The 14,943-nt window shown below is 42.4% G+C and overlaps 1 pseudogene; it reads right to left on the bottom strand.

The window, feature by feature from the left end:
- Positions 1 to 11,994: 11,994 nt before the first annotated feature.
- LOC133389782 (5S ribosomal RNA) lies at positions 11,995 to 12,113 on the bottom strand (annotated as a pseudogene).
- Positions 12,114 to 14,943: the final 2,830 nt, after the last annotated feature.

The following is a 14,943-nucleotide window of genomic DNA, read 5'->3' as shown; positions in this document are numbered from 1 at the left end:
GACTTATGCTGGCGATAACTTTCTCCTACAGAAAGTGGAGGACGGAATTCGAGGATCACTTATTATTGACTTGATTCTAACCAATAGAGATGACTTGGTTGATGAAGTGACAGTAATGGGAACTCTGGGGGAAAGGGGCCATGTTATACAAGGATGATCAGGGGACTGGAAACAAAGCCCTATGAGGAGAGACTGAAGGAGCTGGGCATGTTTAGCCTTGAGAAGAGAGGTTTGAGAGGATATATGATTGCATTCTTCAAGTATTTGAAAGGTTGTCACACAGAGGAGGGCCAGGATCTTTTCTCTATCATCCCAGAGTGCACGACACAGAATAATGGGTTCAAGTTACAGGAAGCCAGATTTTGGCTGAACATCAGGAAAAACTTTCTAAGAGCAGTACATGATGGAACCAATTCCCTAGCGAGGTGGTGGGTTCCCCAACATTGGAGACATTAAAGAGGCAGCTGGACAGCCACCTGTTGAGTATGCTTTAAATTGGATTCCTGCATTGAGCAGGGGGTTGGACTTGATAGCCTTATAGGCCCCTTCTAGCTCTACTGTTCTATGATTCTGTGAACCATTAGCTTCTGAAACATGTATTTTCTGTTTTGTTGTGCTATGTCCGCATCAACCTGATAGACCCAGTAAGATAGTTCACAAATCTCCCTGGACAACATTTATGGAAATGGCTAGATTCCAGAAATCTCTAGGGACAACACGCACAGTGCTAGTCTTGACAATGACCTGGTTGAACAACTGAACAGGCTGTCACTCCAGATGTTCTCTTCCGCTATTCCTTCAGCGTATGTCACCTGGTTTACAAAGCAAGTAGCACCTGGCATGTGCTTAAGCCAGCCTTTTCCACCATGTCATCATATGGAACGGCAAGAAGAGACATTTAAGTTTCTGCCATTTAAATTTGCCAAATGCCACTATGCAAAACTATTCCAGATAGAAAATCTTCTGGTAAACATGAACCGTCTCTAGCCCATTGTGATGAGTTTATAGCATACACACTATCCATATTCAGCTAGACCCAGAATCTGTATTTGAAAACAAAGTAAAAATTTGATATATCAGAGATGCAGATGTGTCTTCTTTATCGGGGATCAGTCCTTATGCGGATAGAATGAATGGCTGGGCTGATGTGAGCAAGCACTTCTGCCATCCTAAGTAATGAAAGTCAGCAGGGAGGGTCTGGATCTTTTACTACCTGGAAATGTTATGGAATGAGTGGTCACTCTACAGCTAATTACAGCTGGATGCAACTTTTTTTTTCTGGATCCCTATCATCATAGCTTAAAACCCCATATAGCACTAAGACAAAGTTTGTGGCATTGATAAATAAATATCTTGCAATCAATAGGAGTAATTGTGACTGGTTGATCCTTTTAGAACATCTAGTTGCTTTTTACATCTTTGATCATGAAGCACCAACTATATGGTGGCAGAACCTAGTTAGTACCCATGGGAATTTGCTTCAGTAATTTCATTCAAATAAGGGTGGGTGATTGTTTTGTCTGCAAAATCTTTTACCCATGATGTATTCATCATACATATTAGACCGCTGGATGAGATCAGGTGGCAATTTGGAGGTGGTATTATGTGTATGCAAAAGGTGTTAATCTTTCTCTCATTCTTCCTTTCCCTCTTTCCTCTTTTCCAGTGACCAGGTCCTATAGGCATAGTAGCTGGCCATGATGGGAATATGGTGAAGGACTGTATTGGGGAAGAGCCATAGCTCATTGGAAGAGCAATTGTTTTACATGCAGCATCTCCAAGTAGGGCAGAGAATGTTCCCAGTCAGAAAGCCTAAAGAGTTGCTGCCAGTCAGTGCAGACAATAGTGAGATAGATGGACCAATGGTCTCACATGGCATAAGGCAGCTTCCTATGACCCTATTTGGGTTACTGATGGCTAGTAGACTCCATCCATGATATGAAGTGGATAGGAATACCCTTCATACATATATATCCAGAGGCATAACCTTCCTTATATTAGTCCCTCAGATGTGTAGACTTGAGATGCTCTTAGATTCGCCATTGTACCTGGAACTTTGCATTACCTGGGAGGTTAAGAATACTTTCTGCCAACTATTGGGAGGGTAGGCTGATTATACCTCCGGATGGAGGGAGTTCAAAAGGGGACCTACTTAAACCTATTTTAATATGTTTGGCTATAAGACATGACAATTCACTTTGAGCATATGTGAAAATATAGAATAAACATCTAAATATTAATAGGCAAAGCAACGATCAATCACTCTACCTATAGAACAATCTTTCTGTAATAACAACTCCACCCAAATAAATGTGTCTTTAAGCACAGTGTTAAGAGTTCCCTCCAATGGGAATCCCAAGTCTCACGGCAGGTAGCTGGCTACAGCAGACTACTAAAACAAACCCCTTCCCATGATCCAGGTCATATGCAGGTCAGCCATTCATAGATTATTACATCCCCTCTCAAAAGCAGGAAGTGTTTGATATCTGGTTTCCCTGTCCACCATTCCTTAAGGGAAGATGGATTTCCCTTTTTCTTTTCCCCAAGTCAGAGCAAAATCTGGTGTGTTAAAATTCTTATGGGTATTTAAAATGCAATGGCTGATATACACCTTTAACAATATGCTAAATAGCACCATGAAAAAAGGTTGTGGGAATGTATATTTTCTGGTAACAAAGTCTCTAGTGTCCTATTTAAGTAGCCATAGAGATATATCCTTCATAACCAAACCTATTTTAACTTCTGGACAATGGGAGAGAAATGTGTAAGACCCAAGAGTCCTTCCTGGTGTGTACAAGTGACATCTACATCTAAATTTATCTTGGGCTACAGCAAATAGACAGGCAACAGTAACTCCCAGCTATTTCTCATGCTCATGGTGATTATGCAGGCAATGATCCAACGAATGGTCTGCTATTTCTTTAGAGCAGCCTTTCCCAACCAGTGTGCCTCCAGATGTTGTTGAACCACAACTCACATCAGCCTCAGCCAGCATTGCCAATGGTCAGGAAGATGGGAGTTGTGGTCCAACAACATCTGGAGGCACACTGGTTGGGAAAGGCTGCTTTAGAGAAATGATATGGACCTCCTGAGAACTGTGCACCCTGTACCCTCCCATAGTGAAGGGGGAATAGTATGACTTTCCCCATACCCATTCATCCCAGCAGATGCTGGTCATACCAAGAAAGGGCCACAGGGAATGGAATGGCTTTAATTTATGGTAGACCTATACATCTTGTTCCTTATAAAGCAGCACTTCAGCATTTATTTATTTATTTATTTATTATTTAATTTATTAGTCGCCCATCTGGCTGGTTGACCAGCCACTCTGGGCAACGTACAAGATAAAAACAGTACATTAAGCATTAAAATTTTAAAACATAACAATAAAAGCCTAACCCATCTTAAAAGCTTTCCTGAAGAGCCAGGTCTTCAAAGTCCGGCGGAAGGTCATCTCAGAAGGGGCATGACGGAGGTCATTTGGGAGAGAGTTCCATAGGGTGGGGGCCACTATTGAGAAAGCCCTCTCTCTAGTCCTCACCAGTCTCGCTGTTCTTACCGGTGGGATCGAGAGAAGGTCTTCTGAGGCTAATCTTGTTGAGCGGCATCCCTGACGATGCTGGAGGCGCTCCTTCAGATAGACTGGGCCAAAACCGTATAGGGTTTTAAAGGTCAAAACCAACACCTTGAATTGGGTTCGGTAAACAACCGTTAATCAGTGCAACTCCTTCAACACAGGAGTGATGTGATCTTGCCTGCGGCTGCCTTTAATCAGACGAGCCGCCGCATTCTGTACCACTTGCAACTTCCGGACCGTTTTCAAGGGTAACCCCACGTAGAGCGCATTACAGTAGTCTAGGCGAGAGGTGACCAAGGCATGTACCACCGGTGGGAGCAGATGGTTGAGAAGGTAGGGGTGCAGCCTCCGTATCAGATGGAGTTGATACAGCGCCCTCCGGCTCACAGCCGAGACTTGAGCCTCCATGGACAGCTGGGAGTCCAAAATGACCCCCAGGCTGCGGACCTGGTTTTTCAGGAGTAAACGTACCCCATTGAGCACCAGGTCCACATCCCCCAACCTTCCCTTGTCTCCCACAAACAGTACCTCAGTCTTGTCCAGGTTCAGCTTCAGCTTATTCCTTCCCATCCAGCCACTCACCGACTCCAGACACTTGGACAGGGTTTCTACAGCCAACCTTGATGAAGATTTAAATGAGAGATAGAGCTGTGTGTCATCCGCATACTGATGACACTGCAGCCCAAATCTCCTGATGATTGCCCCCAGCGGCTTTATATGGATGTTAAACAGCATCGGGGAGAGGATAGAACCCTGTGGCACCCCACAAGTGAGAGGCCAAGGATCCAAAATCTCCTCCTCCAATGCTACTCTTTGGTACCTACCGAAGAGGAAGGAATGGAACCACTGCCATACAGTGCCCCCTATACCCAACCCCTTTAGACGGTCCAAGAGGATAGCATGGTCAACGGTATCAAAAGCCGCTGAGAGATCAAGGAGGACAAGGAAGGTGCATTCGCCCCTATCCCACGCCCTCCTCATATCATCCACCAAGGCGACCAAGGCTGTTTCAGTCCCATGTCCAGGCCTGAAGCCCGATTGAAATGGATCTAGATAACATTGCATTGCATTGTTGCTTGTTTATTGAGCCCCAAGTGGGCTGCTATAGATTGCTCATGGGTTGCATTCAACCTGGTAGAACATAGCTTGTGCAGACCTGGAGTTCAAGATAGGCAAAGCTGAGTGAGTCAGCACAGCAGATATATGCAGTAGGCATATGCTGGTGAACAGGATTTTCAGTGATGGAGCCCCAGTTCAAATGTAATGGGAAATCATGGTTTCTCCCTATGTGAACAAGCCATCATGAGTCTCAGACACACATGCTCCTCTTGGTGTGAAAATATAATTGCTTCTGCTTTTAGACAAATCACATTTTTACCCTATGTCCACACTCACTCAGGGAATTGTAGTTGGCTTAAACTTTAACAGGTGGATGTGCTAGCATTTTAAACCATAGTTTGATCCTGGCTTACCACAGTCTAAAACCAACCATAGTTTTCTGAGTTCAGACATAGCTAAGATTTGTGATATGTCTTCTGATCTCCTCACATCCACAAAAGAGGAGGGGGCAGTTTACAAGTCAGAGGCTCATTCAGGAACGTTCATATCATGGAGACTTGTATTGGCTCAGGGACTTTTTCCCAGGTCCTCAACCTGTGAGGGAAAGTGGTTTGCAGGAAAAAAAACCTAGGAGGCTTGCATGGTAATTGGTTGGCCATTAAACAGGTCTCGTCTTTTACTTCAAGGCAAGGGATGTGAGCTCAGGCCATTAGAGTTCTCTTTGAATCTGAGCAATTGTTAATTTCTGTAGATGTGTACACAACAGGACTGGTGTCACTGTTAAGGCTGGTTGTTAGCTCACAGTACAGGTAGCTTGAAGAGCTTAAAAGACTGTTGGGAATGGGATATTCAGGGAACCACAGATGACACCTGTTGGAACAAACTTTGGGGAAACACTTTTATGCACTCCGTCTCCACTCAAACAAAGGAAATCTTAAAACGTTTTTGTTGGCATTATGTGCCAGAAAAATAAACCCATCTTTCCATAATGGTTCACCCTGTCTGCTGGTGTTGTGGGTAGCGCAAAAGGACTTATTTCCACTTGTGATGGGATTGCCCCACAGTGTCATCTTTTGGGGACATAATCTTCACTGAAATTACCTGGATAACAGTTTAGGACCTTATACCAACCCTGCCCTGCTTACATCTGATTATCAAAATAAAGAAAGGAAATGCAGAGATGTTTGTCAGTTTTCTTCTTATGACTGCCAGAATGTTGATTACTTGATTCTCAAGGCACTTTGAGAGAGTTTCTCTCAGTGTTTGGTACAACAAAGGTCTTGGCTTTGAAAATATTGGAAAAATTGACACAAAAGGCACTTCACCTCAGGGGACAAATTAAAAAAAGGCAGTTGCTTTGCTACATGGCAAGCCTTTACTGTGCATTTTGCAAAACAGAGTTTTCCCCACAGGTCCCTGCATAATACACTGCATTGTAGAATCAGTAGTATGGCATGAAAACATAAGAAGAGCCTGCCTAATCAGGCCAGAGGCCCATCTAGTTCTCCCAGTGGACAACCAGAAGCCCACGGGAAGCCCACAAACAAAACCTGAGGACAACAGCACTCTCTCTGTCTGTGAAAACCAGCAATTGGTTTTTCAGAGGCATACTGTCTCCATCAGTGCCAGCCATGAATACATCAGAGCAAGCCATGAATACATTGCTGTGGTGACAGTTGACAGCAACAGAGTGACTAACAAAATAATAGGAGAGTTAGACTGCTATGAGAATGTGACTGCAGTAAGGGAAAAAGCGTAAGGTAAACACACGACCCATGTTTTTATCACATTCTTGCTTAAGTAAATGCTGATTCCCTCTTGCCAAATTCATAATGAAGTAGAGTTGAAGATAATTTTGCATGTTTTGTTTGCATATATTTGAACAGAATTAACGTTAATTACCAGCCACTGACAGTGAATGTCCTCCCTGCTTGTACTGTTCACGTTGATGGACTGAATAATTGATCAACATTGCTAAAACAAAGTAGTTAACATTTTGATGTAGTCCCATGAAATCATAGGCATATCAGGACTGAAGCCTAAGCCTGAAGGGGGTTTTGAACTAGTGACCAAAGGTATAGCAAGGGGGGAGTCAGTCAGTGCACTTGCATACAGTTCTGGCCAAAGGAGTGAACAGTGGGGAGGTTAGCCACATCATCAAGAAAGCCTTTTAGGGTCTTAGCAGGTCAGGTGATATTCTCTGATGCCTTTAAAGCAGGGATGGGGAACCTGTGGCCGACCTGAAATTGTTGGACTTCAACTCCCATCAGCCCCAACCAGCATGGCCAATGGTCAGGATTAATGGAAGTTGTAGTTCAACAACATCCTAATGGCTAAAGTTCCCCATCTCTGCTATAAGGGCTCCTGAGTCAGGCCTGTATTCTTCTTGCTCAGACTGCTTTCACACATGGGGCTTACTGCATAAGATTAAAATGGTAGCTCCTCTGTCTCGATTTCTAAAATTCCTTTCATACTGCAGTACCTGTTGCATTAAGGAACCATATCTTTTTCGGTCAATAATATACCCAGTATTTTGCACAAATGTCTTTCACACTGCTGCAACCATGTCTTGTTTTTGTCCTTCAGCCATTTTACATGTGCGCACTGTGCGAGTTAACACAGGCTTTTTTTAAAAAAAAAATTCTGCTGGTGTATGCCGATATACCAATAGTTCCTCAGCTACAGAGTGCATTTGAACTTCGAAAACTAATAATAATGGAATTTATAGTTTTATTAAACCTTATTCAGCTCTATTTTCAGGCTTTGATTGTTGTTTTAAAAACAACAGTCCAAAACATAATATTAATCTACCTGAGGAGGCAGAGCAGAAGTGGAGAAATTTGATCTTCCTTTGTGTGAGGAAACATTTTGAGGGGTATGTCTGGGAAAAGGAGAAAGGGGAAGCTGCTACACTGGAATGCTGGTACAATTTTTGTCAGGTAAAAAACAAAACAAAAAGACAAAAAAAAATTGACACACACCTAAATGGTGGAAACACATTGCATGCCGGGATGCTTGTCATGTGAGTGGCTGCAGCTAGTGCAAAACTCCCATGATTTTCCAGGTTCCCAAGCCTGCAAACGGAATGTTTCTAGAATCATTTATCAAGGAAATGAGCACTAAAATTCCACCATATTCCATTAGAGTTCCAGAACTAGCTTTTACATTGTTTGAAAGATCAAATAAATTGCGCAAATTACTAGGTAAGAAATCATCAGAATAACAGAATAAAGTGCAGTGTGAAAGCAGCAACACATTTTGCAAAGTGATAGACCACATTTTTACCATGCACACTTGAACAATGAGAGATGTATGGAACTGAAAAAGAAATAAACTTTGTCAAAGATTCTTAACATTCCTAGAGATGGTTTGACTGGAGAGAGACCTTCAAATGCACCTCAAACTTCACTTTAGGCAATACTTTGTTGTATGGCCTCTTATCTCACAGGCTGAAATTCTTTTAATTTTCCTCAACATTCCTATTGATGTTTTGCTACAATTTGTTTCAAATTTTGTCTCAGACAAAATTTGGTATCAATGCTATTTGCAATATTTGCAACAATCTTGTGAACTAGTAAACTGTTTTTCCTATTTATCAGACAGACAACTGAGGGACTGGTTCTTTCAGAATCTCATAATGAATCTAGATCAAACAGTGTATATCTCCAAGAATCCAGACCAGTTCTCTACCCACTGTCCTACAATAAACAATTTTACAGCTTTCTTAAAATTCCTAGAGATGGTTTCATTTTTCCTTTCAAGAAAATAAGTGACTGCCCCAAGCCACATATCTAGATATCTCTAAAGCCCTGCAAACTTTTTTTTATAGCAAATAACTCAAAATTCATCATGAAAGCCCACCTCCATAGTGGAAATCAGTCAAACCAGCAGCATTGGAACTACTCCCACCCTGGCTGATTTTGACATTCAAATTTACAAAGTTGTTTGGCTGTCAGAACTGTTGAAAGCTCTCCTAATGAATGAAACAATACAGAAAAGATGTCAGTTCTAAAGCAGGTGCAGAACGTAAAAAGAAAAGTCCCACAATCATTGTCTGATAAATAGTACTCGTTTTGACACGATAGTTTAAAAAAAATGTTTTTCATACTATGTTGTTCTTTCCTTCTTGGATTGGTTTCCTTTTCTACCTCCACTGTCGGAGGCAGTATGCTTTGGAATACTAGTTGCTGGGAATCACAGGTAGGGGACAGTGCTCTTGCACTGAAGTTCTCCTTGGGGGCTTCCCATGGACATCTGGTTGGCCACTGTAAGAACAGGATGCTGGACCAGATGGGCCCTTGGCCTGATACAGCAATCTGACCTTAGTTCCTGTCTTCAAGGACTTCCTTCCCAGAGCTTGGAAGTAATTCGTTACAACTATCAAATTACTTGTAACTCATTACTTTGCATAACAAGTGGGTAATTCCTTTACATTTTGATTGTAATAGAACTAGGAGTAATTTTATTACTTTTGTGGAGTAATTGTAATTGAAGGGGAAGTCTTCTGCTCCTCTGATTTGTGGATGAAAATCATGTGCCTCAAACTGGGCTTCTGTGCAGCATCGCTCTTCCCTCATGCTCTGTGAGTGGGTAGGAGGTGACGAGGGAGGAGCTGGAGGGTGAGACGGGGTGGAGTGGAGAAAACAATTGTTTAAAAAAATGGATGGTGGTGGTGAAGAATGGAGGGGAAAAGGAGCCAGAGGGCAAGAACATGGATAAAGGAGGAGAAGGAGGCAGCAACAGAATGGAGATAAAGAACTGTGGAGGTGAAAGATGACAACGTGTGTGTATGTGAATACTGTGTTTGCACTTGGCACAGAGAGTGGCCTGCACCACCCTCTCTGGCTATTGTGCTGCATTTGCAGTATTTTAACTTTTTTGCATCTCAGGAAAAATGTTTGCTTGGGTGAGTGTCCCTTAGTTGGTGGCAGGGCAGGGTCTGGGAGGTGGTTAAGTGAGAGAGATTGTGCTTGCTGGCTGAGGGTGTGTGTGCACTTGGTTTGACATGCAAAGATCTGAGTAGTGGCCTCTGCCTCCCTCCCCACCTCCCTTACCAATGGAGAGACCACCATTGCTATCTTATGGATAAAAAGAATTATTCTACCTCTGTATGTGTGTTTATTTTTAATGTCGTTTTAGACTACTTAGATGTGCAGCAGCCAAGGCCAGCACCTTGTAGGCATTTTTTAAAAAAGTAACTGAAATGTAATTGTAGTGATTAGTTTTGAGAAAAAGTAATCAGTTACTTTCAGAGCAATTGTAATTGTAACAGAAATTACTACTTTTTGGGCCATGTAATTGTAACTGTAATTTATTACTTTTTAAAAGTAACGTTCCAAGCTCTGTTCCTTCTTCTTCACCATCTATTCCATCTTTTTAATATAATCTCAGTTTGAGAATGATTATGATGTCTATCTCACTCTTTCTCCCAAAGGACCACAGAATGGCAGTGAAACAATAAAATGTGTTGGACAAGATGGCCTTTGGCCTGATCCAGCAGGCTCTTCTTATGGTCATGTTCATTTTAAAATGGAACCACATTACAGCGCTAGTACTGTAACCTGCTAAAATTGTACTGCTTGAAGCTACACCCACACGCACACACACACACACAGGGCAAACTTCATGGATATAATCATCAAAGAACCACAAATGGCTGCAGCTCCTCACTGCATTGGTAGAGTACACACAATTTGAAGGGGGGGGAAGTAGCCATTTCTGTCGTTACAGTTTCAGAGAATATTAAACATGGATCTATAAGACATGAAGCCACCATAGTACAAGCATGGCTCCGTAATACATGAAATCACTTAGAGTCCTTGTGGTCAGCTGGGAAAGAATCTCATTGAAAATAAACCCCAAAGAGGCAGACATGCCAGTCTGTTGTAATCAAACAAAAAACAAGAGTCCTGAGGCTCTATAAAATAACAAGAAAAGAAGAAAGCAGAGGCAGTAATAGGGCTGGCCCTACTGTTAGGCAGAGCAAGTAGCTGCCTCAGGCCACTGATTTTAGGGGTCACAAAAGTGCAGCAAATTGTTAGTTTTTTAAAATTGATTATTGTTGCAAGTTTACTGCCAGGGACGGGGGGGCTGCTTGTGAGCAGGGCCAGTTCTAAAGGGCGGCCAGGTGGGACACTGGCCCAATGGCTCCTGGAGCTACAGGAGGCCCCTCAGCTGCCCCTCAGCTGCCCTTCTGCGATCTGCACCCCCACCTACCTGTCTGCTGTCTTTTACCATTGCCCTTAACGAAGATGGCGGCTGCGGTTTCCCTAAGGTACTGAAGCCCCTGCCGCCATCTTAGTTGATGGCAGAGATGTGCGTGCGTAGCACACACAAGTGCCATCAACAAAGATGGCAGTGGAGGCATCATCCCCTTAGGGAAACCACGGCCGCCATCTTCGTTAAGGGCAATGGTAAAAGACAGCAGACAGGTAGGTGGGGGCCATGTGCGCGCATGCTTGTGTGTGTGCACGTGCACACACACACCGGGGGCCAGGGCAAGCTGATGCCCAAGGGCCCCGACATTCCTGGAGCCAGCCCTGCTTGTGAGATTTTTTGCCTAAAGTAGGGTAGTGTGGCCACTTACACCAGAAAAGAAGGCAAAAGAGAACACATATTTGCATGATATTTGCATAGATGCAAATTTAGAGATAATTACTGCAATTTACATAGAAATACATCTCCACAGCGAGGATTGACAAGGTGAGTTGTGTACTTGCTCACTCTGCTGTCCAGGTGCTGTCTTGAGTCAGCCTTGGTGGTATATAGGAGTGTATAATTAAGAAGCACACTTCCTGCCTCTCCTGACAGTCTCTAGCCATTTTTCTCATTGTTTGACTCTACTAAGCTGTGCTTAGGTGTTCACCTGACAATGTGAAGGGTTAAACTGAGATTGGGACACATATGCAAGCCCGGGGTGTGTGTCCCCTGGCATGTGGGCTGCTCCTTGGATCTTTGTACAACTGGCACAAAGGTCTGAAGAGGGTTTTTAAGCAGCCTGGGGCTGTTGAGGATAAAGATTGTTTGTGTCCCATGCCTCATTCGAAGTTTAAGCTTTTGCATCTTCAGGCTGAACCCAGTTTATATTCACTGTGTTCTAGGCTGAATTGCAGTTGGGAAAAAAGGTGGTCCTTTTGTTAAGACTTTGGTATATATGCCTAGTTCCTGAATCTGAAAACAGACTTTCTGGAAACTGAACTACGAGAGTATGTATTCCTTTTATTTGTAGAATTTGTTGTTGTTATATGCCTTCAAGTCAATTATGACTTATGGCGACCCTATGAATCTTTTTTTGGATATATTCATAGAGTTTTCATGGTAAGAGATATTCAAAGGTGGTTTACCACCACCTTCCTCTAAGCCTACGGCACCCGGTATTCGCAGGTGGGCTCCCATCCAAGTATTAACCAGGCCTGACCCTGCTTAGTTTAGGAGATCAAACGAGATCAGACGTGTTCAGGGTAGTATGGCCATAGGCATTTGAACAATAAAAGTACTATAATAAAGAAGCAAAAGTAAGAGGGCATTGGCTAGTATGGCCACTTATGTACTGTCAAAAACAGATTTACATAACATTTGTGTGTATGGTATGTACTTAATTATTATTTAGAAATTAGTTCTAGATAATTACTACAATGTAAATACAAATTCAATACATTTCAACATCTCATCATACTGGGGAAGACTATGACCAAGTGACCTGGGTAGCTGTTCAGTCTGCTCTCCAAGTGGTAACTGTTAATGGACAACTTCAAGGCCCCAATCTCATAGTTTTTAATCTTTAAACTGGAATTGGCTAGTCAGCCCTTCAAATAGAGGACTGTCTGTAAAGTAAGGCACATAGCCACACTAAGGCTGACATGCTTAGAGTCATAGAACCCAATGTATGTAGCATTCAGTTGATATCACAAGTGGATAGCAAGTGGACAGTGTGTCAGGTTCGGGTGAAGAAGACACAGCTTCAGATTCTTCGATATGTATGGCTGTCATTGGATGACTGCCATGAATATGTGTTTATAATGATTCTATGTTCAGTATTCTCTTCTGTATTCCATTGGAGGCCCTGGGCCCTGACTACAGACACAGTTGACTCTGCTGGAAGCCAAGGTAAAAGAGAAAACTACATAAGCTGCAACAATGAAAGGAAAAATACCCTCCCCAGTTGCTACTCTTTGATAAAAGTCCCATTAAGTATTCTGCCCCATAGCAACTTGTTTTCTTCAGAGTAAATTGTTTACCAAATGGAAAATACTCTGTTCTTTTCTGAAGCAGGGTTGAACGGTCTTAGCAAACTCTCAGGTATCCTATTGGAATGGGACAAGTAAGCAAGCCACTGAGAATTTTGATGACAGAAATTTAGCAGGCCTGGTCGTGCATAAAATGCCTGGCATGGTGAAGGATGTCTGTGAAGAACAGATAATATGTGGGGAGGAGCAGGGCTTTTTTTGTGACTGTACTCAGCAGTACAGAGTGCCAGCACCTCTTTTTCTCTTTTTTTTTCTGCCTATGGCAGACATTTTGTGGTGGCACCCACAACATTTTTATCAAGATATGAGTACCGGCACCTCATCTATTTTTTTTACAAAAAACTGCTTGATATGTGCAACAATGTGGTTATTTCCCTAGCTAATTAGCAGTCTCTCTCTCTCTCTCTCTCACTCACTGTCTCATTGTTCTTTTGATAAAAGGAGAAAGGATGAAGTATAAAGAGTTTCAAGTCCTTGTAATCAGGTAGGGAAGAATCAGAATACAAATATAAGTTCCAGAAGGCTAGAGTGTTGTCAGTTGTAGCAAAACCAACACAGACTTGTGGCAACCCCAAGGCTAACACATTTATTATATCTTACGCTGCAGTCCTGTACACGCTTAACCTAGGATTGGGTCTCATTGAACACAGTCAAGAGTTCTGAATAAGCAAGCATAGTATTATGCCACTAGGAACAAAAACATAGATATCTTAAGAATAAGACGGATAGATAAATGACTTTTCAAACAGTTCATTTTAAATTGTTCAGTTACACAGATCATATATTTCCAGACCTCTGATATAAACTATAAACGGTTAATGTAACAGAAATGTAACAGGAAAAAAATAATTGGGCATGTGCATCAGGAACTTTACAAAAAAGTTTAAAGTCAGTGACACTCAAAATTAATATGCATGCAGATATGTGTGGTAAATTACACTCCATCAAACAGCAGGAGTAAAGGTACTAAAAGTTTTTGAACACTGCCATTTCACTAAATGTGAGGGGGAGTTTGTGGGTAGATTCCTAGCCAGCAAGCTGCATTATTTGAGTCTGTAATAAACTTTCAGCCACAGCAAGAAACACAGATTATGCCCACAGAGAACAAGAGTGTAGAATGGATCACAAAATACCATATCACATTTTCTCCCATTGTTCCTGCAGATGTCAAATATATAAATAAAACAAAAGCGCCTATTGAGGTACTATGTACAGCACCAAAATTATTTTTGAGTCAATATTTAAAAGAAAAAGTGGAATTTTCTCCCCACAATTCTATAATGAAGCTTCCAGAGCCACAACCTGGAGGCCTAGTGTGGTGTAGTAGATAGAGAATGGTTGGACTTTGACAAAAGGGGGTGCAATTTTAAAGCCTTGCTTAGCTATGAACCTCACTGGTTCACCTTGTGCCAGTCTTTCAGCCTTACTTGTTTCACAGTGATGTTGCTAAAATAAAATGGGGGAGGGGATCCAGAACAAGATGTAATGATGTCTACCAATGTGGATGGTCTTAAAAAGGGATTACATAAATTAATAGAGAATAAGGCAATCAATGGGTGTCAGCCCTGGTGTCCATATGCTGCCTCCAAGATCAGAGGCCAGATGTCTCTGAATACCATTGATCAGGAACAACAGTGGGAGAGGGCTATTGCCCTCATGTCCTGCTTGCAGGCTTCCCATGGGCATCTGGTAGGCCACTGTGGGAAACAGGATGCTGGATTAAAAACACCTTTGATCTGTTCCAGCAGGGCTCTTCTTATGTTCTTAACTCACTGACCTGAGCTTTTGGATGAAGAATTATTAGCCACTATAGAGTTACAAGGCCTAATGAAAGATAGGTTCAAAAACATTTAAATGAAGAGGTGAATTCGGTTCCTCTGGTCCAGCACACTTCTCTTCAACAGTGGTCAACCAGATGGCCCAGGGAAGCGCAAAAACAGAGCAGGATGAACACAGCCATCCCCTGCTGCTTGTCCCCAACACATGGTAATCAGAGGCATACTGTGTTTGAAAATGGAGATTGCATATAGCTGTCATGGGTAAAAGCTATTGATATATTTT

Source organism: Rhineura floridana, chromosome 7, assembly GCF_030035675.1.
Source record: "Rhineura floridana isolate rRhiFlo1 chromosome 7, rRhiFlo1.hap2, whole genome shotgun sequence".
In the NCBI taxonomy this organism is placed as follows: Eukaryota; Metazoa; Chordata; class Lepidosauria; order Squamata; family Rhineuridae; genus Rhineura; species Rhineura floridana.
The sequence above is the reverse complement of the archived record's forward strand: the minus strand, read 5'-3'. Positions and strand labels throughout refer to the sequence as shown.